Below are 22,850 nucleotides of genomic sequence, written 5' to 3'. Positions count from 1 at the left end.
CAGAGGACGTTTCCGTGATGGTAAGTGGTTGCAGAGCGCGTACAGGGCTTAGCCAAATTGCCGAAAGGGGGGAAGAGGGGACAAGAGACAGGGAGGGCCACGCAGGTGCTTAGCACAGAAGCCCTGTCTGCTGCAAAGGGGTCCCGATACAAAAACCATTTGGGACTCTAGATGCAGATGGTCTCTCGCACCAGAAACCGAGAAGATGGATCAAGCCCCAGGCTGGAAGACAGCCAACTGCAAAACAGGTGTTTACCAGCATATCGGACATGGCCTTGCCCAGGGTCACGCAGGATGTCAGAGAGAGCGAGGAAGCAAAACAAGCATCTTCCGAGTCTCGAGTAGTCCTCCAACCACGAGACCCTCTTGAGAGCTGACCAGGAGCTGCTGTTAACATCTGCGCTTGGGTTTTCCTCTAATCTAAGGTCCAACTCTGCACAAGACCTTCAGACAGACAGGTGTTGAACAGGCAGCGGGCTTGGCCGAGCTGCCGTGGCACAGGCATGGGAGGAAGGGAGGGTACGGCAGCCTCTGGTGCAGGTGCACAAGCGGGTAGCCTGACCAACGTCCCCAAATTCGTGCCAGAGCCCAGGTTAGGGTGCTTATTCCTTCCCCTCTCAGCAAGCCAGCCCCCGGGAGCTGCCCCACTGCTGGAAAGCTCCCATTTCTGAGAAACTGCCCTTTGCAAACTCACCGGCGGCAAGAATTTTAAACTTTCATTTTCACGGGCTAGCGCCAGCCAGTCAAAAACAGTTTCTCCTCGAGAGTGGGGTAAAATGAGGGGTTTTTTACAGCCTCTGGAGATAAACAGAAGAGCTGGCCCATTCTGCGCCGAGCTGATCATTTGCTGTTTGTCCTCGGATAGCGCCGGCGGGCGCGCGCTCGTGGATTCCCGTCGGCAGCTGTCGCATCGGAGGCACTACAAACCTCCCACGCAAATCGTACGGAGAAGGGGATGGTGGCGAGGAAAGGAATGAAACAAGTTGAAAGCTGCAAAGAGCCCCAGGAGAGATCCTCGCCAGGCCTGTGGAAATGCCTACAAGATTTGGCTCGTTATTTCAGGGGATCTGCATTCAGATTCCCCACTGGCCCGAGCTGTAAGACAGCCAAGAGGTCTGCAGAGCTGGAGAGGCACCGTGGAGTCGAGGCAAGAAGAGTCCACTCGAAGGGTTTCGGTTTATATTAAGGAAGATGGGACTGTACAGGGAATACAGGCGTCTCCGACCACGCTCCTTCCTGCAGCTCCAAGAGCAAACCTCAGACACTCAAGGTCATGAGCAGAGCGGACAGACAGACTCCAAAAAGACGCACGTCTGATAGGAACCAAGATCAAGGAGCTGTCTGGGTGAAACCTCCCAGTGTGGCCTCAGCAACGCTATTGCAAGTCATATCACTGCAAAACTCAGCACCATCCAAACAGGGGGGTTTTGGAGACACTCATAAGCAAACCATGAAAAGAAACCAAAGCACATGACAAAATCCAATGAAGAACAAAGCTGTGAAACATGCCGTTGCCTCGCAGATCTTCACATCATCGACTGCTGGGATGATGCGAGTTCAAGAATAGCCCAAGCACGGTCCGGTCCTTGTTTTAAGAGAGGCTCCGCACCCCCTTGATAACAGATTTCACCCAAGAGAGCTTCCAGTCTGGAAAGGCCAGGCGGACGTGGTGCAATGAAGGGGCAGGGAGGTGAAGCACCTTACTGAAAGCAAGACACGGTTCTTTGGATAAATCTGGTATCTTTTATTAGACCAACTCATATAGTTGGAAACATTCTTCTTTGCAAACTTTTGGGTACAAACACCCTTCGTCAGGCGGAGGAAACACCCGCGGTTGGTGTGCGCTCTTCCCGGACGGACTAAATGATTACTGAAAGCAACACAACGACAAGTTCGAATCCCAACCAGCATCTTCTCGACCACATCACCGGAGGAGCGTATTTGCATCTATGATGCGCAAGGCTTTCAAGAAAGACACCCTCATCAAAAACACACACGAGCGTGCACTTGGCTTTTACTATCAGCCAGTTTTTATTTTCAAAGGGAACATTTTCGTTCACATAAACACATCCTGGCTTTGCTTGAAACGTTTCCATTTAAAAAACCCACCGCTTTTTGGATTTTCCTCATAAAACATGGTCATTTTTTAATGTTATTACGTGGGGGGAGCTGGATCCGAGGTCATTTTACATTTGGCTGAGGGTCTGATCCCGCCCATGAAATGCTTAATGCTGGACAATGTACAACGAGCTCGTTAGCCCCCCACAGGCATCAATCTCCCAGGTAAAGCCAGTCATTTATGAAAGAGAGCAAGCAAAGCCAGCAGCCAAACATATTGGACAGCAGCTGCCAGAAAGGATATTGCAACGGACCCAAGAAGGGAAGCGGGACATGCCGTTTCAGCAAACCAAAGGGTCGGCTACTGCCGGGTCACATACCCAAGTCTCTTCCAGCACACGCGCAGGCTTCATCTCGACTTTTCAAAACAACAATTCATCGAAAAGTAACTCTCTGCCATATGTATGCTAGTTCGCACGCAGCAAAACACACCACACCTGGCTCCGCTGGCCTATAGCGTGCTTTGTGCAAGGAGAAAACGGCTCCTGAGAAACCATTTATCAAATGCTTTGCACATCCCACATGGCGATTCAAGGACAACAGGTAACGGTCTCACACCGAGTGTGATCCAAAGCATCCTCCAGTCGATGGAAAAAATCTCCCATTGGCTTCCTAGGGCTTTAAAGCAAACTCATTTGAGGGTAACATGGGTTTTTCGGCAGACTCGCACATTTTTTCACTAAAGGATGCAACTAAACTGTCGCTTGAAGGCCTGGTTTGTTTTCCGAATACTTTGACCCAACTTGCTGTCGTTAAGTGCGTTATTTGTACTGCAGAACTCTTCCTTTTTTGCCGTAGAGTTGATGCCATTTTATGTGCAAGAGGAATCCAAGAAGCAATAAAAAGCAGAGCAATGGCAACAAAAAAATTATGGAAAAAGCTTTTCTGCCCAGGGGTAGCTATGTGGCAAGTTAGTTAAAAGCCGTCTGCAACGAGCTTCATTAAAGTTAGTAAACAGGCAACTCTGTGCTAAACCAGATGCAGGCCAAATCCCACGGTCCTTGCTCAGACAAAGGGGCCGTGGAAGTCAGGACTGCAGGATCCGCTTGTAAAAGCTTTTATTTTAAGTTATTTTAATTGAAAAGGTCAAGACCAGTAAAACAGAGCAACATGTATCAGTAGCTATTGGTTAAACAAAGAACACTTAGAGACACACTAAGTCAAAGCCGTAAAGATCTTCTGTACCTCAGGCACGCAGATGAACCTCGCTAATAGGTCTCCTAAGCTTTTGTATTTTATGTGCTGTCTCCACCAAGTCTGCATTCTTTGTTTAATTGCATGTGAATGAATTAACCATCTAGGTAAGGAGAGCCTGCAACTGAGAGAAAAGCAGCAGCAATAAAAGGAGGGGGGAAAAAAAGCAAGGGCTTACATCTGCATCTCCGCTGTTTGGAATAACGGCTGTGTTTCCAGCCCTTCATCATCAACTATAGTCTAATTATTTCCTGATTTGCATGTACATTGGATACATTTTATTTTTCCCCACCGTAAACTCAAATACGGATATAGATTAAATAAGCTGTTATGGAGCAAACCTGTTCTTCACATGTTGAAGTGTTTTTGTACTGCGCTTTTTAGCGCGCAATGCCCACGCACGGTTAGTCACGATTGAAGCCAAAAGCACGAACGCAATTCATTCCAGACCCGTCACAGCAGACACAGACGTTTCACTTTTGACAGTCAACCTATTGCCAACTCTCATATTTTTAATCTCGCGTTTTACGATGCATGACTGATCTCATAAAGCTCCAGCTTCTGGAGTCAGCTGATTGCAGGAGATTTCAATTAAAAACAAATCAATAAATACCAAACAGATCCTAGCTGCCAACTAGTATTGCAAAAGGTTTGAAAATGTGCCACCTAATGCTCAAACTAGAAAGCGGGCCAAAAGAGTTGTACAGGAGTTATAATTTTTAAACTGATCTCCCCGGTTTTAGAGAATCCTGATTTTTTAAAGATGTTTGAAATTCTGCAAATACCGTGCTTCCCATGTAATGGCATATTAAAACGTTGTTCAGCTTCATCTTTAATTGCTAGGCTGTGACTCATCAAAATCTCCGCTTTCCCAATAGGGAAAAATCTCTGCAAGGCCCATCATTAGATGTGTAAGCTCGAGCCGTAGAGGATGAGGAGTGGGGACGGGGACCACCAGCATCTATGAGATGTCACCCCAGTTTCAGAGAAGCGTTGCCTATATACTCTGTATATAGTGTCTATCTGGAGCTGGGCTGTTCTCAGTGGGGGCAGATGGCAGGACAAGGAGCAATGGGCTCAGGCTGCAGCAAGGCAAGTTGAGGTTGGATATTAGGAAAATCTCTCCCTAGGAGGGTGGTGAAGCACTGGAAGAGGTCACCCAGAGAGGTGGTGCAGTCTCCATCCTTGGAGGTTTAAGACCTGGGTAGACAAAGCCTTGGCTGGGATGATGTAGCTGGGGACAGTCCTGCTTGGAGCAGGGGTTAGACTAGATGGACGTCCCTTCAACCTGCATTTTCTAGGATTCAGTTATTCTAATAAAATGCTCTAAATGGGGATATCTAGCAGGCAGATTCTTGGGGTTATGGGGTTGGTTCAAACCCTTTGGTTTTGAAATGTTGTTTTCCTTCCCTTCCCCTATGTCCACCAGCTGTCATGCAACTGCTGGCCTCGGACACGATTCCTTCTGACAAAGGGCCTAATCCTGCACGCGGTCCTTGCCAGGCGCAGCTTGCATTTCTACTGCAAGTCCTCTGCAAACTGCAGATTTCACACACCTTTCCAACAGGTGCCAAGCAAAGCCAGGACCCGCACTGGAATCAGACACCACTCATCGTGCACAGCTCTCAGATCCGGATGTCGCCTGCTGAAAAAGACAAATTTCAGCGTTCGCACGCATCTGTAAAAAGAAAATCAAGTGGAAAAGCTAATTTCCCTTACTCCCGAGTGAATTATTATCTGCCGCTCCTTTCCTTCACAAAACGCTTCTGCTGGCCTAAGCAGCATTAAAACAATGCAAACTGGACAGAAAAGAAAGTGTTAGCGAGCGACACAAACAATTTAAGGCTCGCATTTGGCAGTGCACGCAGCAGAAAAAGGCATTGCAAGGAACATCTTAGGGTTGGTCTCTATGCAGAAGTGGTGCTTTGTACTGGGGTAGCTACAAGCAGTGCAACCCCCCTTAGCAGAGCAGCAGAGCCCCCAATCCCAATACCAATACCTATAGAGTTTATTCCCATAAGGCACCTTCACATTGGCTGTGCCTACACAAGACGCTTTACTGCACAGTAGACTCACCTACTGCGCAGTAAAGCATCACTGTCTACATATGCAGGCACTTACTATGGAGTATATTAGTCTACTGTGCAGTAAATTCACTACCTGCATATGCAGATAGTGAATTTACTGCTCAGTCAAGCCAAACAGCCTTAATTGCACGTGCAGATGTGCCCGCTGAGTCCCCGCTAGACGTCGTACCAGCATAATGAAGTTGCAACCCTCACTAAATTTATCACACTGGTATTAAAAAATTGTGTGCAGACCAAGTCTTTGGAAAATGCATGAACACGGCACTCTTGGGTAAAAATAAAGAATAAAATAAAAATAAACCTCAAATCCCCATAAGCGAAAACAGGAGACTGGTCGAAGATTTTTCCAATGGGCTTTAAAAGTCACCAAAGCAACTCCGGGCTCTCAGAAAAATCTCTCGGTCCTCAAGAGCCTGCCTTTCCCCCCGCAACCACCTCCTCCAGCCCATGCCCGCCTGCTCCCCTTGTCCTCGACAGTACACATCTCTAACGACGGTGGTTGTGTGTGTCAACAAGGAACCCACATTACAGCACACAGTGGGAGCAGCCATCGGCGCGTCTCATTACCTGAGCGCGGTTGCTCGCGATGGAGCTCACGCCTCAGGGGCTGGAGGTTCTTTATTTAAAATGCCAGAGGTCATTTGTAATTTTTTTCCTCCGTCTCATCAGCACGGGAGAGCTCTCGGGGGCTAATGCAGAACGCTCAGCAGGAGCGCGGGATAAATAGCACTGAGACGCTGCAATAACAGATTGGCATCACGCAGACTGGAGAGAGATCCTGAGCTGTCAGCTAATCTAGACAAACTCCTTCACCTGACTACAACGCTGCCCCCCCTCCACTTGTTGGTCACCTACCTGTCGCATCGGGTCTTGACCAGAACTGGGAACTCTGCAGGGAAGAAAAGGTCATTTTTATTGCATTTATATTCGGCCTAATGCAAGGAGGCCCTGATCCCCCAATGCAGTCCCTACAGCCCAGCGTTGGAAAAATAATACTTATGAAATTACGGTGCAGAAAAGTGTTGCTGCAGAGTGAACATGGGTCATACAAAGACACGTGGCTCAAAACACTATGTCCAGATGGGGTGCGTCTGGGTCTAGGTCCCTCTAAGAGCTGGCGTGGGGGATATCCGTTGGGTGGGGGATCAAATCCACTACATGGAGCCGACTGTTACTGCAGATTTCTGCGGTGAGGCCCATGCCGGAGCAATACGTGTAGGCATGCCTTGAAAGAAAGGACATTCCTCTGGACTAAACAAGACAACTGGCATCAATGCATGAATTTTCCATACAGGGAAGAACAGGTCTTCCACGTGCACCTTCTCCTCCCCCCAGCACCCCTCCACACATCCTCCTTTTGCAACCAACTACCTCGCTGCAGTTTACTCCCCACCCCGACCCCAATGGCCTCGGTCCCTTCCCCAGAGACCATGCCCCACATGACAGGATCTTCCTTGTAAAGGACCTGCACCCGGACGTGCAGCACATCTCCGCGGGGTCCTCAGCCTACACAAACCGGCACAGGACCGCAGGGCGGAGCAGCTCTCGTGTTGCCTCACTATCCCCTATTAAAGAGAAATAAAATGAGGCACTTACAAGTGGAGAGTCTTGCCCCTGACTGTAGGCAGGGCATAGACTGGGATGAAAGACTTGGGGCTGGTCCTGCTCTGAGCAGGGGGTTGGACTAGATGAAGTCCCTTCCGACCCTCATTTTCGATAGGCACAGGGACATGTATGCTCCCTTGCTTGGCAGCATTTTGGCCATCTCTGTTATGGAAAATGGACTTCCAAATAAAGATGTTTAGAATGGATTTCCTCCAGGATTTCCAGCCATGGGAAAAGAGGCCCAGCCCTGCAGGCACTTGGATGTCTTTACCTGCTCTCTCGCCCCACACGGACGCATTTCCAGGCCGCAGGCTCCCCTCCCAATGCCATCTCACCTCGTCTGACTTCATCCGTATGTCCCGTATGAGACACTGAAAGCAGCCGTGTCCAAGAACTTCACAAGCAATCACCATCTCTGCCCCGAGCTGGGAAATTCGCATTTTCTGGCTCTCGCAATGCATTTCAATAGGCTTTAGCTGGGAACACCTTCCACCCATCATGCACTGCTGGGTCACATTTTACTGGGCACATGTGCACGTGCAATTAATGCTATTTGGCTTTCCTGCGCAGTAAATTGACTACCTGGACATGCCGGTAGTAGATTTACCGCACAGAAGGCTAATTTACTGCGCAGTAAATTTACTACCTGAACGTGCCGGTAGTAGATTTACTGCACAGCAAGCTAATTTATAGCACAGTAAATGCCTGCACAGTAAATGTCTACACTGCACAGTAAAGCATCTTGTGTAGACACGACCACCGAAGAGAAATCGGAGCAGCCTACTTGCCTGTGCTTCCACCTTGGAGAACACGCGCCTGCCACACTCCACGGCTGGGGGGAGGCTGCAAAACCTCAGCACCACGTCGTCCACTGGTCACCATTGGCGCAGCTCCGCAGGGGTCAAGAGACCCATTTCACCTTCCATCAGCTGAGGATCCAGCCCCAGGCTGATGCCGCGTTAGGAGTCGCATTTCTGGTTAGTCACGAACGGAGGCTTCCCTCGCCATGCAGACCAGACTCCGATATCGTTGTGAATAGCGTGAAGGAAACCAGGCCCCGTCTAGGAGCGATTCCCTTAAATCACGCACGCTCCACAACATGGCCAATTTGTTTCCAAGTAAACAGTCGCATTAAGAGCTTCTAGACCAATGCCGCTGAACTGAAAATCTTTAGCGTGGATAAGTACTACAGTATATGGTATTTTATTAGCCCATGCCAGCACACAACTGTGTTTGTTCTCTGTGAAAGCCACCTGTATTTCAGACTCTGAATAATATACTTGAAGACAAGTGCGATGCAAAGCATCTCCCCCTCCCTCCTACATCTCTCCAGTTCCAAGAGAGAGGACACCAAATCCAAATATTTTTACTTTGGAAATTACAATTATTGGTTCATTCTGTGTCAAACTTAGTGGGAGCTTTCAGGCATCCACACTGCCAACTCTCCATCCCTTACTGTAAAATCTTTTTTATTGACAATTCAATCATGTCAGGTTTGGAACAGTAGAAGCACTGATTTGATCAGCTATCATTGGATTTACAATATATAAATGACAGCACCATATCTGGCCTGCGTCTCAAGCAGCTGCCTTTTATCGATTTATATTCCACTAGCAAGGAAGAAAAATTGCAGCACAATGTAGTGGTATAGTCCGAGATCAATACCAATTTTTTTCTTAATGACATGAAGGCCAAGATAAGGACAGCATAAGTCAAAGCCAGACAGATCAAATTTGCCCGATATCCCTTTCAATTACTGAGGTACATACACGGGGATATGTAACATTAAAGCCGAGAGGAACATTATCAAAGTGGTTTAAAATTACAACAGGCGTATGAGGTTGGCTAATGTCCCCACCGACACTTGAAATTGTGATGGACTGGAAATGAAGAAAGGCCCTGGACTGAAAAGAAGCTGGGGTCTCCTGGCTCTGCCTAGCCAAGGAGGCGTGTTGGGAACTGCTGGTGTTTCAAAGACCGACCGCTCGTGCTAGAAGAGCCCGTAGAAAACAAAATAGACATCATAACTCTGCAACGCAAGTCTAACCAAGTCGGGGGGCATTTTACGAGCTTGGAGGGCGTCTCTCTGGCCGACGCGCATTGCTTCCATCTCTGCAATCGGGTCATGCAACCCCTTTTTTAATGCGGATCCCTACCTCCAGCACATGCCATGCAACAGGAGAACCTGGATGTCGATAAACAGATGAGGAGTCAATAAGTGATGAATCCCCTTCTGGTTACGCCAAGACAAAAGGGAAAACAGCAGCCAAGCTAGGACCCAAGAGAAGCTTACCAGCAAGAAGAGCAAGTGCACGGCTCTGCCCTCACGTTGCAGGGAATAAACTAAAAAAATCTGGGTCTGAACTAACAGCCCGGCCTGGAAAGAAGCAATAAGTGAGCAGCAAAAAGAGGAGGTGGGGAGGAGGGTGCCATATAGCAACGACCCTATAAATTGAGGAGGGAACATATGAAGGGAGAGGGAGGATGGTTAAAATGACTACTGCTTGTCTGGCACAAAGACCTTCTATAATAAAGAGAAAGTACAGACAAGCTTGCCCTCAATGAGACCCCAGTTCAGCATGTGCTTCTCACCAGTTTCCCAGCAAAGCTACCCAGCTCACTGAGTGTTTTCATTGCTGGGGGACAGGACTGGGGAGGAGAGGCTGAGGGAACTGGGCTGATTTAGTCTGCAGAAGAGAAGACCGAGGGGGATTGAATAGCAGCCTTCACCTCCCTGCAGGGGGGCTGCAAAGAGGCTGGAGCTGGGCTGGTCTCAGTGGGGGCAGATGGCAGGACAAGGAACAATGGGCTCATGTTGCAGCAAGGGAAGTTGAGGTTGGATATTAAGAAAAACTTCCTCACGAGGAGGGTGAAGCACTGGAACGGGTCACCCATACAGGTGGTGCAGTCTCCATTCTTGGAGGTTTTGAAGACCTGACTAGACAAAGCCTTGTCTGGGATGATAGAGTTGGGGCTGGTCCTGCTCGGAGCAGGGGTTGGACTGGATGTGACCTCCTAACGTCCCTTCCACCCTCATTTTCTGTAATTCTGCAACCCTAACCCTCATTACTGCTGTAAAGCCAACATTTCACAAACCCGCTAGCTGCTCAACTTGGAATTATGAGAGCACTGTCTCTTCATTAACATTCCTGTGTCACATATTAACTACAATTTTCCAGACTAGACTCTTGTCATTTCGACAGCTTAAAATTCACATACTTAATTAGTTACTAAAAAAGTAGGGCGTGTCACAATTTATACATCTTCTGCTTTCTAAGTGCTGATAATTACATGTTTTGGGAGATTCGTGATTAATCTATTTGTGCCGTATGAATTACAAATCCAAATGCACTTGGAACAGAAAACTCACATGCTAGTTCAAATAGAGGCAATATGACAATGTAATACAGGATACACTACAAATTGGTTTAAGACTGCAACAAAACCCACTGTGATTGAAAACTAGTTTTTGGAGTTTTAACTGCATTTCTTTGAAGTATTTTTTTCCCTGGGGGTAGTTGGGGCAGAGGCACTCAGACAATTATTCAGTGATATGACCGTCGTTGGGGGGTGTTCCCCGTTTCTTTTTAACATGTGTTTGGGACGGTTATGAAAAAAAGCAATTCGGCAAAACCACTTAATGAAGGCACGCACACAAACAGAGAGAGAGAGAGAGATTAAAAAGATGATCCATTTAACAAAAGGGCAATGTAAAGAAACCCTAATGACTTTTTTTGTTGATTATTCCTGTAAAAATAAATTATCCCTATTAACTGATGAAAGTGTTTTAACTGTTGTGACGCTCTGTACAATGCTGACCACTGCAGTAAACTAACAAGTTCCCTGTTAGCAGAGGTTTCTGCATATCAAGGCAAAGAGGATTTATATACGGCTAGCTGGTTTGCCCCATATATAAATAGACTGGGTGTTCCTGAGGGTCCCGATCCTGCAAAACACTTGTGCACTTGCTTCAACATCTCTCTGGGAGGTACGACGGTGCTAGGGATGCTGCAGCTGCCCCACGTCAGAGCAGGGGAAACCCAAACCACACGCTGAAGCCCTAACCGCGGAAATATCCAAACCCCATGGCACGTGGCAGGCAAAGAAGGCAACTCCTGGTGGAGCAGTCAGCAGGGTCCTGCACGCTGGTGGGTGTCTGCTACGATCCCAGGCAAACCAATGCCGAGCCCAGCAAAGGGCAGAGGCAATCGGTTCTCTTATGCACGGATCCGCTCCATCAGCTCTCCCCAGTGCTGGAAGGGCTGCACCGTCAAGGATGGCAGCTGCGGTTAGGGGGACACGTCACCTGCATGATGCCCTCCTGGCTGGGTTGGGAGCAGCTGGAATGAGGAAAGCTGGGGCGACGGGGGAGAGAAGGGGTCCCGGTAGGCAGCTACTGCTCAAAAACCTCTCTGGAAAACCTCCATTGGGAGTAAAAGTTGCTTAGGGTGCAGTAACAGTGTCTGTCCTAAACATCCTCTACCCCAGGGCAGCTGGAGAAGCACCAGGTTTTTCCCCATCATTGCTTCTCCCATCTTCTGGAGACTGCACATCGGTCTGGATGTGCCATGAAAATTCTCCCCCCCGGCACCCAGGCAGTTTGGAGAAGGAAGTTGATAGTCTAGAGGGAACAAGAGCTGGCCCCTGGGCTGGGTGGGAACAGAGGCCTGGTATTTAGGAGGGGATTGGAAGTGGTTGTGAAGGAGACAGCGAGTGATGGTGCAATTAATAAAAAGCAAAGAAAGATTTTTTTTTTTTTGCAATGTCTTAGTTGCTCTAATAAAAGCTATCATCTCTGAACCACGATTTGAGAGTTTTGCATTAATAAAAAGCATGCATTGTTACAAGGCAGCACAACTAACGCTGCATGGGAAACACTCGGCTCCGGCCTCTCCCCACATCTGAGGGCTTCACCTTGCAACCTCGATGTTCTTCACTGAAGCTGTGCGCACATGATTTGGCTTGAGGCTGGGATTTTCAAAAGAAATAAGGCAAATTTGATACCTAGACCTCATTGCAATTCAGTGAGAAAGGGTCACCGACCTCCGTGGAAAGTCCCAGCCCCGCTCAGGAAAGAAAACAAAGGAGTACAAGCATCGTTAGTGAGCCGAAATTCTGTATAACTATTTACAAGCAAATGTGCAGTCCCACTGATTTTTATAATAATCAATTCACTCTAGAAGATTGCTAGATCTCCTCGTTCAACCCTTTTTTTTCCCCCCTAGTGTAAGAGATGCACTGGAACAAATTTATTGTTTTGGGTTTTGGAGATTTTTTTTCCTTCAAGCTCATTATAATCCATCCAATAACTCAGCATCCTTTTAGTGCAATTACACTGAAGAAATACAAGGCACCACTGGAACTTTTTATTCAGCAGTGGCCATGCTCCAAAAAGCTAACTGAAAAATATGTTACTTCTACTCAGGAAAACAAACACTGATTTTTAATTGCATGAAAGCTAGGGACACATTCTTTTAAAAAAATTCTAGTTAGAGATTATTTCCAAGGCATAAAAATGTTATAACCGCTACAGCTCACCTACTTGGACGTTTACCTTTGAAACTATGCATGTATTTATACAAGTTTATTTCTTCCCCATCATAAAAAATGCAAGCTGCATTTCTCATTCATGAGGGTTTCATTTTTAATCTGCTGTCTCAGGCTGCTCTTGGTGGGTGCTTGGGGAGAGGGAAGGCAACAAAGAAAAATAAAAATTCTGCTTTCCAAAGATTTTTTAAAAGGGGGGAGGGGGAAACCCTCCAAGCTCCCCACTGCCTTTGCCTGAGAGAGTCCCAGAAGTACTTGTGGAAGCAGATGTAATGCAATGCTCACACTGGGTCCTTGAATCTCATTGTTCCCAGAGCACATTAACTTGACATTTAGAAATATTGTTTTTGAAAGCGATTTTACCACTTAAAAGTTCCTGCCTGCTCTGGAGCTGCAGGGCATCAGTGCAAACAAGGGTGTGCAATTAATTTTTCAAAAAAACAAAAACAAAAAACAAACAACAATATTAAAACTGAAGAAATAAAAATCACCCCCTACTCCAGGTTCTGCTGGAAGATGGCAAGGTGCATCCTCTGAAACACAGTAACAGAGATATACCGTCTGCCACTACGACGGCAACTCCCCATTCATCACGCCGAGCCCTGTGAAGCATGTGCAGGGAAGAAAGCTCTTCTCGTGGATCCCCAGGGCTGGGCTAGACCGCAGCACATCCCTGTGTCTGGACCACGCTTGCCAAACCCACCTGGCTGCAGAGCCACATGCAGCCTTTACCTGTGCACCCTCAGGGATGCTGCTGTCACCCAAAATTAATTAGGATTAAACGCCGTGGCGTGTACAAGTGCCCCAGGTTTGATGCCTGCCCTTCTGGGGCACTTTGACAGGTCTGTAGCTCTTCTCTGACTTGCACAGCAACAGGACCCAGTTCACAGCATATTGTGGGAGAGCTTGTCTGGCCTCCCTGGGCCCCGCTGTCCTTCCCCCATCCATACCCGGAGCCGAGACACTTAAATTCAGTGCATACAAACTGCTTTCAAAATGGCTGAAACCGAGTTAAGATGAATCTGGATGGATGTAGCATCAGATTGAACTGATTTAGGTTATCTGTTTATTGAACTTCTGTCCTAGATCTCTGTGGCTGGTTCAGCTTGCAGAAGCACATCCGCTCGGCTGCAGCTGGGGCAGGAGCACCCTCGCCAGTCAAACCAGGGGCCTGTGGCTAGACTCAGTTTGAACAGACTGGGCAATCCACCAAGGGTATTCATCTGCTGGAGATCCCAGAGCAGAGGCAGAAGCAACTTTCCTAAGCTACCAGTGGGTTTCCAGCAACCCCATGATGATTGTTCATTGCCGCCTTGACTGAGCAGCATAGCAAAGGCTGTTAAAAGCTTGCCCTGCCCAGAAAGCTCCATGACTGCCTTCAGTTTCCCCTGGATGAAAATCTCAGGCATCATCCCCAGCTGGGAGCGGAGGAAAATTCAGACGAGTATTAACAGGATGGTGAACCAGCACGCAGAGGCTAGGTCACAGCAGCCTCCCTGCCCCGCACCCCACCCCCTGCCTGAGCATCTCGCTGCAAATGGACAGAAGCAGAAAGCTAAATAGCCACTTCCCCAAGGGATTTTGTTCACTTAATACAGCCTCTGGGACTTCCGATCAAGACTGTCTGGGACAAAGCTGTAATGCTATAACTATCTCAGTCTACCAGCATGACAGTGTTACACGGTAATAGGCACTCGCGCTCGCTAATCCTGGCTAAGCCTGTAATCTCAATTGTTTCAGACAAATGCAAAATTGAGTAAGACTCTATCACAGGTTGAAACGTTTAAGGTTTCTTCCAACACTTGAAATCCATCTTCAGTCATACATAAGACAGGAAAGAGGGGGAAGGGATCACCCACCAGAGAAACAGCTTGGCTTCCACTCTCTGAACAAAGTACAGCCAAACTTTCACGGTAAACCAAAGGCCCGTCCAACTTGTGCTGCACCTTCCCTAAAAGAAGGATGGCAGGGCGAACAAGTGCCACGTCCTCCCCACTGCCTGCTCTTGGGCACCTCCAGCATGGAAAACTCCTCCAAATACAGAGTCCCAAAGCCCCGTGGCCTTATCGAGGCCTGAGGTCAGCAAAGACAACGGAGAGCAGTCACGTGCCTTGGAAAGAAGCTACCCTGCTGTTCTCACGGGCAGAAAACACATCCCAGTCACCATCCGTGACAACGCACGTGGAGTGAAACTTATTTTATTTGCATTTAAAAAAAAAATCTTCATTCATATAAAGAGTTATAATGCAAAAAAGACATTCTGGAGAAAAGATGGGCAACATCTAGCAAAAGGCTTCTTCGGGTGGTTGAGGACCAGACTGTCCAACACGTTCTCCACAACATGGACGAAGCACTCTCCTCCCCCCTGGCCACTTTCCTTTATTTCTTCATCAAGCCCTAAGCAAACGAGTCGGCTTTACAGTTACCCATCCAAACTTTTGTCAAACTGAAAACATGTAGGTCTTGTTCCTCATCCAGGCCAATAATTCACTGACCCTTCCAAATAAAATAAAATAAATCCTTTTTTTTTTTTAAAAAAAAAAAAAAAGCTTTTTTTGGCAGAGATTCAGAAACCACTTCCTATGTTTGCTTTTCTCATTCATGCATCTCCCAGCATCAGAAACCGAGTTCTGTTCTGACACAAACTGGGCATTTCTCTCTCTTTTTTTTCCGAGGAGCTCATCCATCCTAATAAAACAGGCACACACTGTATTACATCTGTGCCTGCGAGTTGCTGATGATGGATTCTTTCTAAGGTGTTTCCACGCTGGAGATTTGAGATCACATTATACCAACAAAGACATCAGGACTAAAAGCGGAGACTTCACTGCCAACCTTCCCCTTGCGATTTCCATTATCAGATTCAGACATACTCACCCCTCGCTGAGCTTAATGACTAACAGCCTACTTCTGCTTGCTGATGCCCTATCTGCTTCTCTGCACCTAAAAACAACACAATGCCCAAGCCACAATCCAAAGGAAAATGCTAATGTTGGTAATTCAAACAGAAGGGAGAGCGAATCTACAAATGTCATTTTGGAAACCCGGCTCTTTCGGGGTCGGAGGTGGGAATGCCAAACAGACAGCTACGTACGAGCGTGAAACCTATCGAGATTAAATGGCTTAATTGCACACGATACCACATACGGGGCACTTCGCTGCAGTTGGCTGTCTGCAGTAAAGAGTATTTTTGTTTCTCTCATCAGAAGGGAATTTTATAATCGCTGCTCCAAGTTGGGGCCGATATACCTATTTTTAAAAGCACTTGGAAGGGAGCTGATTCCTGCTTTGATTCCGAAAAGCTTTCTTCCTATAATTTACATGATTCAGCTAAAGTGCTTCTAAAAGGAGATCCTTGATTTTGAACTGGCAGCTTCTCAACCCCGCTAGAAACAAAGGCACGCTTAAATGTACAAAAAAATAAAGGCTTGATGTGGGAAGGGCAAAGAAAATCACAAGCTAAGAAAAATACAGGATAAGATTTGGCAAGAGGGTTTTAAAATGAAGATTAATGGTTCGAGTTCTGCTACTATTATTTGCATCACCGTAATACCGACAAACCGCAGGCCTGGAGCAGGAGCATATGGTGTTAGACAGCATACAAAAACAGAAGGTGCCCCAAAAGAAGAAGCAGCTGAAGGATAAGGCCAAACAGATGGGTACAGCGAAGAATACAAGGAAGGAAGGAGACCGCATGTGTCAGCCAGACGAGCAGCAGTTACGGTAAATGTAGTTGGCCATGTTAACCTAGTCAAGAAGCCAAACAGAAGGCAAGGTGGATATGCACCTTATAGACTAACTCAATCAGAGATAGATAGATAGATAGATAGATAGATAGATAGATAGATAGATAGATAGATAGATCACATACACACACACACACACACGTGTGTGTGTGCGTGCATGCGCTATATCTACCTATCTATCTATCTCTGATTGAGTTAGTCCATAAAGGTGCATATCTATCTTGCCTTCTGCTTGACTACAGTCCATAACCACCCACAGACATATATATCATAAGGTAGGTGTGGGACAGCTATCCTTTGACTCAACAGCTACAAACATCTCAGCTCATGAAAACTTTTTTTTATATATATCTATATAGGTATAGATATCTATATAGATATCTATATCGATATCTATAGATTAAAAAGTTTTCGTGTATATATCTATATCTATATATATATGAAGGGACCTGAAGGAGAACAAGGCAGCTCTGTCTGTGGGTGGCTATGGACTATAGGGCATAGTACATATACATACAGCAAGTTAAAAGAGGATGGGGACTCTGGGGTGCGAGTGCATCTCAGTCATTCACGTATCTGTCCATGAATGGCTTTGGGGTAACCGGCTGTCTGTCCACACCTACCCTACGATAAACAGGAATGGAAGCAGGGCGATTTCCCCATAGATTCATTACCTACAAATAACACCCTCGGGTTTTGGAGGGCTGTCCAGATATAAGAGGGTGTCCACATGGTGACAGACTGTTTCAGGGGCTGTGCCTTTCACTTGGGCCAGATTCACTTTGTGGGCCATTTCCCTGCTATCATTTACAGGGCAGAACCAAACTAGAGGGCAGCGAGACATGGGAAAGACGTGCCTGCTTGGAAACCACAGGAATGACTTCATTTGTCTGAACACACAATTCATGTGCAAGACAGTCTCATTAGGGAGGGGTGAGACACCTCGGTCCCATCCCAGACCCGCCCAGCTTGTGCTCTGACTCCGCTCTCTGCTCGGTCTCCTGCCTTCTCATCCCGGCTCGCTCTCTGCCTACTCCCCTGGCCTCTTGATTTGGCTTGTTCCTAGACCCCGTTCTCCAAAGGACCTCCTTGCTTCCGACCCAGCCGGTACCTGGATGCTGCTCACTCCTCCTGACACTGGTCAGCACCTTCATCCCGAATGGCCCCAGACCCAGCCACCTACAGCGTGGCACGACACCACTTGCAGACAGTCGTATCAGCAGATGAGCTCTCATGTGACCTTGCGTTGCAAAAAACCCCAGCTTGGTTGGTTCTTAACAGAGACGTAATAAAGGGTTTAATGGCCACTCATTATAGATCTTCACTGACAGCAGAAGCAAAGGGATACCCCAATTACCTCTCTTGGGAATAGGGACTATTAAGGCCATTAGACACCTGTGCAGGAGCTGTTCCAAAAACAATTTTAGAAAACCCCACCATGGTTTCATTGCACACGTGCAAGTTTGTTATTTTCCAACCATCGTAGCCCAATGCTTCCCTAGTCAAGCAGGAGTCGGCATCAGTGCATTTTCCTCCTTATAAACAGCTCAACCGCTCAGGGAAATTTGTCCCTGGCTAATGGGCTTCAATTAACATGGAGATCAATTGAAGCAGGGACATCTTATCCATGGCGACTCCCGTGTTGTTAGCATTGAGGCAGACCTGAAAGCACTGCCTGCATTCTTCTCCAAGGTTTCCATTAGCTTGATGCTGTGCCACAGTCTTTTCTTCCCAATCCCTGCTGTGGTGCTTTGATTACGTTTCAGTCCCGTCAGTCCTTCACGTGTCCTGATGTCTGAAACCTTTCCAAGTCTTCACAGGTTCGTTAAATCACAGCTTCAGCATCGTGCTCAGGAGCTTTTGTTAGACTGTCATTAAGGCACGAAATGCTCTGGGTATTATTTGCTGCTCTGCAGTTCCTTAATGGTTTTTGCTTAAATTGGAGCCATTCCCTTGATTTCAGGGGACTCACATCAGATTTATGACAAGGGAGGGGGCAGTCAATGGGGATATATTTAAGGACACCATGTGGCCCAATGTTGGTCGGAGCCATCTCGGTCTGCAAAGTGTAAGTATGAACCTAGCTGTAAACTTTGCTGTCTGTTCACCAGGGCAGGCCCATGTAAAAAAGGCAGTGTTACTAATGTTTTGGGTATAAATACAAGCAGAATGACATAAGTTTTGGTGAACTTTTCTACTGCACATTTAAGGTTGGTACGGTAGTGCATTCTCCCTAGCTGCGGCATCCGTAACAACTCGGAGGCTCAGCCGGGTTTAATAAAAAAGTAGAGAAATTCTTACGTCTTGATCCAAAGGAAACTTTCCATTTCTACACACAACACCTCGAGGGCTCCAAGGTCCTCGATCCAGGTACATACCGTCCAGCCACCCAGGTTCAAGTGCGGGCTTCAAACGGGCGATGCAGCATCCATCTCGTTGTGTTCTGGAAGAGAGGCTGAAGCGACAGCACCGCTTTATTTCGTGATAGGACTGCCCTAAGCAGAAGATGAAAGATGGTATCTCTGACTCTTGCCCTGAAAGCTGATTTGTTTCTTAGACTCATGGGACATGAGGGTGGAAGGGAACTCAGGAGGTCACATCTAGTCCATCCCCTGCTCCAAGCAGGACCAGCCCCAACTCCATCATCCCAGACAAGGCTTTGTCTACCTGGGTCTTCAAAACCTCCAAGGATGGACATGCCACCACCTCTCTGGGGAGCCTGTTCCAGTGTTTTCCTACCCTCCTAGTGAGAAAGTTTTTCCTGATATCCAACCTCAACCTCCCTTGCTGCAGCTTGAGTCCATTGCTCCTTGTCCTGTCATCTGCCCCCACTGAGACCAGCCCAGCTCCATCTTCTTTGCAACTCCCTGCGGGGAGGTGAAGCTGCTATTCCATCCCCCTCGGTCTTCTCTTCTCCAGACTCATCAGCCCAGTTCCCTCACCCTCTCCTCACCAGTTCTGTCCCCCAGCCCCACAACCATTTTCATTGCCCTCCACTGGACTTTACACCCTCTCCACGTTCTCCCAGCAGACTCAGAAATCGTGCACGTTTGATTTCTCTCTTTTTTGAAATTCCAGTGAATCATCCACTGAGGAAAAGTAGCCACAGGGACTCCTTCAGGTGCTCAACATGCAGCATCTGTCAAAGTGACCGTAGGCAAAGTGCAGACCTCTTTGGCTTTAAAACACACCAAGATTTTTCTCTGGGTCTCAAATGCCTTGTTATCACATACTTTTGACATGCAAACGAAGAGCCAGAGCATGCTCGGAGGATGGATCAGGGTGCATGTTTCCAGCAGCAGAGCCTAGGTCCGTCTACACTGCCTATAACGACTGCACTTTAATACACCACTTAACACCAGAGATTGCACGGAGTGATTTGGCAGCACCTCTCAGCACTTGCTCCAGCTGCTGTATTATGCTCCCCAGTGTCATTTTCAGAAGTGGCACATAGATCTGCAATCTTCAAAGCACGTGCCTCTTGAGGTAGATGCCCGATTTACCACCAGCTTTCTACTGCCATTACCATCCAGGGGCATGGCGGGAAGCCTGCACTACTCAGTAAGCAATACCATGCTCCAAAACAGAGTATATGGCAATTGGCTCAGTAGGTGACGAAGTTAAACACTCTAATTGATGGGCAACTGCCTCTTTACCTTTGCATAGCTCGTTTTTCCTCTGTGTTGCTAGCTGTTCCCAGGCAATGCACTGCAGATTTTCCATCACTCAGAGCAAAACAGGTGGAAGATCAATAGGAAGAGATAAAATTTACTTGACTGTGCCTAGAAAAGCTCAGTAATCCCTACTAGAAATAGGAACCGAAAAGGAGGAAAATTAAAAAACTTGCAACAAAACTTCACAGGAAACAAGAATTCAGACAAACATTCATTCTCTGACAGAGGGTGGTGAAGGCTCTGCTTCCCAGCATGCCTGACCAAAGCAATCACACACAAAAATTAACCAGGGCCCACAAATCATGATATCAAATTTAAAAAAAATCAGGACCCCTTAAAAAAAAACCCACAGTTCTGAGGATGCATTTTATCTGTCTTCAGATTTCTGCATCTGTAACCTGCAAATGCATCAGGCCTTCCACATTATCTCTATACTCTAAAAGGCTAGAAAATTCAATGAATTTTTTTTTTTTGTTTAAATGAAAGCTGAAATTCTCTTGTTACGACATCAGTCTGAAACCTGGGCCTTTATGCAGCATGGCAAATACTGCAAGAGAGACTCTCACCCTCGCTTGCACACGAGTTGCAAAGTGGTCCAGTGGTCAGATTATACCACCTTTATTTGCACCAAGTCGGGGCTGGGGTGACACAAGTGCTCAGGCGCATGGCAGACACTCAACAGGTTGCAAATTCAAAGGCTATAGCAGAAGTGCTCATGGTGCAGCCCCGGCAAATTCCAACAGACCTGCGAATTCGGGTAAATTGCTCGTCACCAGGCCATGAAAAAGGACAGGAGAGCACCAGGTGGCACTTCACTGGAGGACCAGCCCACCGAGGTCAGCAGAGCAGCTCAGAGTCGACTGTAGCAGGCAGGAGGACGCTGAGGGGTTGCCATCAGGTCAACCTGAATTATTTTTGCAACGCGCATTTTAAATTATGGGACTCATAAACTCTAATAAATTCTACCTGACTTGCAAGCGTGACTTCAGTTGGGTTGTACATGATGGATTTCATCCCCAAGCCATTTAACATCCCCTAATTAATGCATCATTCAGCAGGACCCAGGCTAGCTGGGTGTGTTTGTCATTTCCCGTCTGGAAGGCGAGTAGTTTACTGTCTGATGAAGTCAACAACTTTTTTAATAACCTTCAAGCTAGATGAAATAACACTGCCACACTATATTGCCAGTACAAGAGATAAAGACTGGTACCTATCAGATGCACTCAGCTTCACTGTTGCTTTCAATAAGCCCTGCATGGTTTCCTCTCGGGCACACCAAAAGGATTCTTAGACACAGTTTTCCCCCTCCGCACTTGTCCTCATGATAAGCAGCTGGAAAAAAAACTTTTACTTCAATTATTTAAAAACTGGAGGTGGATGCCACACCATTTTACACAAGCTGCCGATCCTTGCAAGGTAGAGTTGATCGATCTCCCCCACCTCGGATAATAAAGTACCCAGATCCCTGCTTTATGATGGTCAGCAGCATCTTCTTGAGCCTCGCTATAATTTACAACAGCTGTCTTCTTCCAACACAAAATGAAGTGCACAGAGACCGGGGAACTGCTGAATCCTGCTATTACAGCTGCAAAGACAGCTGTATTGAACACCAGTAATTATGAGAGTACTTCGGGCAGCTCGGAGCCTCTGTGTCCACCACTGACTCTAGCCAACACCACGCAGTTGTTTCACATCAGTGTACGCACGCCAAACATGAAGACACACGTGAGGGCCAACCCCCTCCAGCTCCAGCTACCTTACCAGGACACGTAAAGGTATCAAGACAGCCCATGATATGCGGCTAGTTACATAGCTGAATGAGCCATCTTTGGCTATTAAGTAATCTGGGTTTGTTTGTCATTTTTGTATCACGGTACAAACTACGATAAGAGCGCGGCCGCAATCCGGGCTGCGGGATTGCAGAGCAGAATCCAACCCTTTCCAAGAAAGAAAGGAAGCAGAATCGGTATTGGGCTATTGCCAAACTACTAATGGCGATGTGATTACAGCTGACTCAGATTATGAGTGTGGGTAAAGAGCAAGTAATTTACTTTCTGGTATTATGTATGAGTTTCTTAATCTTAGAAAGTGATTTTTTTTTTTTAAATCAGCTATGAATTTTGGCTTGAAAAGCAAGACAAATATGAGCATTTATATCATAGCTGGCTTGTGAATTAAACATAGCAGGGAGAAAAAGAAACCAAGGCCTTGTCAGGAGCGGATGCTACAGCAAAATAAGTAATGAGGAAGCTCCTTGGATCACGAGGAGATGAAACAAATAGACAGAAAAGGTTCGGTGCAGTTAACTGTGCAGTAATGATGGCTCTGATGAGCCTTTATCACGCGTGCCTCTAGGTGTCAACAACTGGGAGGAATAAGATACGGGAAGAGAAAGGTTCGGTTGACGTGTTTGTGTGCATCGCTAACGAGGGCCGAGGAAGAAAGCACAGAAAGAAAGAAAACCCATGCATGGATGACTGGAAAACGGGGGCTTTGAGGAGACCCCATGCAAGGATCGCGGCGCCACCAGCAGACAGGAGACATGACCGCTCCCGTCAGACCTGTGCACCCCATCTTCTTCCTAGTCCTGCCACCTGCACCTTGCTGCACTCGGCAATGACAGGCTGAGATTAATTCAGCTGAAAGACCTGTGGGTGAATCGGATTAGCCTAAACCTGTATCAAGAGAGACCGGGAAACAAGCCACATCAGATCTTTTCACTGGCAGCTCAACCCTTCCAGACTAAAAAGCTCCTGGCCAACCTAAAGCACCTGGGCCGACGCTTGCTGCATGCTAGGGCCTGGCAAAGTGCACAGGGAAGTACCACAGAGAAGAAAATGAGGTGAAAAAAGACAATCAGAGTGGGAACTCACACTCCT

At 47.1% G+C, this 22,850-nt stretch overlaps 1 protein-coding gene across 2 annotated transcripts in view; it reads right to left on the bottom strand.

The window, feature by feature from the left end:
• The window catches only part of GPC3 (glypican 3), a 202,436-nt gene that overhangs the window by 126,653 nt on the left and 52,933 nt on the right, over nucleotides 1-22,850 (bottom strand). The gene's annotated exons all lie outside the window — the stretch shown is intronic.

The sequence above is a fragment of the Alligator mississippiensis genome, chromosome 8, assembly GCF_030867095.1.
Source record: "Alligator mississippiensis isolate rAllMis1 chromosome 8, rAllMis1, whole genome shotgun sequence".
Classification (NCBI taxonomy): domain Eukaryota; kingdom Metazoa; phylum Chordata; order Crocodylia; family Alligatoridae; genus Alligator; species Alligator mississippiensis.
The sequence above is the reverse complement of the archived record's forward strand: the minus strand, read 5'-3'. Positions and strand labels throughout refer to the sequence as shown.